The sequence below is a fragment of the Elephantulus edwardii genome, unplaced genomic scaffold (assembly GCF_000299155.1).
Source record: "Elephantulus edwardii isolate Elephantulus edwardi_28Jun2011 unplaced genomic scaffold, EleEdw1.0 scaffold00120, whole genome shotgun sequence".
NCBI classification, from domain to species: Eukaryota; Metazoa; Chordata; class Mammalia; order Macroscelidea; family Macroscelididae; genus Elephantulus; species Elephantulus edwardii.
In genome coordinates this window covers 11095411-11098026 of record NW_006399870.1, presented here as the reverse complement: position 1 = coordinate 11098026, position 2616 = coordinate 11095411, and positions in this window count along the sequence as shown.

Here is a 2616-nt window from a genome sequence, read left to right as displayed (position 1 = left end):
CCTCTATGAGGTGGATTGATTCAGTGACTGGGATAATCGGGATGGGAGTGTCAGAGACAGTGTGATTGGCATAGAACAGAGCAGAGTTTAGGGCTGTTCTACATAGGATCACTATGAGTCGCAAGTGACTCGACGGCACATAACTACAGCAAAAACGTATGCAGACCATGAAACCATTATCCAAACAGACTAATGGAACATTACATGGCTTTAAAATTAGAAAGGGCATATGTCAGAGTTTTATCTTATCCCCATACAATTCATCTGCATACTGATCAAATCGTTTGAGATGTTGAATTATATGAAGATGATTGTGGCAACAGGAATGGAGCAAGACAGGGCCCATTAACAACTTGCCTTATGCTGTTTTGCTTATGCAACTTGTCTTGCAGAAGTAGAAGACTTGAAGCACTTATTAAGGAAGATCAAAGAATGCATTCTTCAATATGGATTACACCTCAACATCAAGAAAACAGAAATCCTCAACACTGGGCTGATAGACAGCATCATAATAGTGGAAGAAAAAATTGAAGTTATTAAGGATTTCATTGTACTTAACATAATTAACAGGCATGGTAGTAGCATCGAAGAAACCAAAAGACAGCTTGAATTAGAGAAATCTACTTTTAAGAACTTCTTCAAAGTGTTAGACTAAGGTGCCCAGAATCCAAGCCATGGTGTTTTCAGTTGCTTGTTATGTATCTGAAAGTTTGACAATGAATAAGTTTGACATATGAAGAATTAATGCCTTTAAATTTTAGCTGTGCAGTAGAATATTGAACATTTAATGGACTGCAAAATAAACAATCTTTGAGGAAATTCAGCCAGGGTGCTCGTTGGAGTCAAGAATGGTGAAACTTCATCTCATGTATTTTGAGCAAGTCGTCATGAGGAGGCAGCCCTTAGAAAAAGACATCATGCTGGGGATGGTTGAGGGTCAGCAAAAGGGAGGAAGGCCCTCAATGAGATAGAAAGACTCAGTGACTGTAACAGTGAGTTTGAGGAGCAGAAGATCATCAAGATTGTACAAGATAGGACAAGGTTCAGATCTGTTGTTCATAGGATCACTATGAATGGAATGACACCTAACAATAACATTTTAAAATTGTGAGATAAGGAAGAAATGGGATTATTATAAAGTGGGATTTTTGGGTTAAAGAAATAAAAGAATAGTGAAGCAGATATTGTGGAAATTAGGAAATTATCGTGAAAAAAACAGTGACTTTTTCTTAGTCACTGTAGAAAATTTTACCATTTCCCTCCTCTTCATATGGTTCAAAGTAGGATAAAGAGGTAGCTGCTAATAGTTCTGTGATACTTTCCAGAAGTTGAGGTGTGACTATAACTCTCTAGAAAGAAAGCAAAATAAGTAAATTTTGATAAAGTAACAATGATACTAGCATTTATAAGGATGATAGGTATAATAATAGGTAAATTTTACTAAACACTCAAACTGTGTCACACATGTTTGAAATGCATTTTACTTTTAAATTAATTTATTTTTCATAAAACTTCTCTGAGTTTTCTAAATGGAGAGAGATTAAAGACATTCTCTTTAAGAACAGGAACTAGGCAAGGATGTCCATTATCTCCTCTCTTATTGAATATTGTATTGGAAGACTTGGTGATAATAATAAGACAAGAAAAAGACATAAAAGGCATACAAATTGGCAAAGAGGAGGTAAAATTATCCCTTTATGCAGATGGCATGATAGTATACTTAGAAAACCCTAAATACTCAGCAAAAGAACTATTGGACATAGTTGACCAATTCAGCATAGTAGCAGGATACAAGATCAACATACAAAAATCAGTTGGATTTCTCTACAGTGACAAAGAGAATACAGAGCAGGAGCTAAGAAAAACAATACTCTTCACAATAGCTAATCGCAAGATAAAATATTTGGGAGTAAATAGAACTAGAAAAACAAAGGATCTATTAAAAGAAAATGAAAAAAAAAAACACAACCCAAAACAAAACATTACTACAAGAAACAAAAAGAGACCTGGAGAAGTGGAAGAATATTCCTTGCCCATGGATAGGAAGACTCAATGTTGTCAAAATGGCAATACTACCAAAGGCAATATACACGTTCAATGCAATCCCAATACAAATACCAATCCAATTCTAAAATAAGATGGAAAAGGCAATCTCCAGCTTCATTTGGAATGGAAAGAAGTCCCGAATAAATAAAGCACTCCTTAAGAACAGAAAAAAGGTAGGAGGCATTCACTCCCTGATTTCAAATCCTACTACACTGCCGTGGTAGTGAAAACAGCATTGTACTGGTACAATGACAGACACATAGATCAATGGAATAGAATTGAGAATCCGGAAATCAGTCCATCTGTTTATGGTCGACTGATTTTTGACAAGGAAATGAAATCAGTTAGGTGGGAAAATGACAGCCTTTTTAACAAATGGTGTTGGCAAAACTGGAAAACTATCTGCAGAAAAATTAAACAAGATCCACACCTCACTCCATATACAAAAACCAACTCAAGGTGGATCATGGACCTTGGACTAAAACCAAGGACTATAAACTTCATTCAAGAAAAGCTTGGAAGAACTTTAGTAGTCCTAATCCACAACATAAAGAGACTTCCAAGTATCCT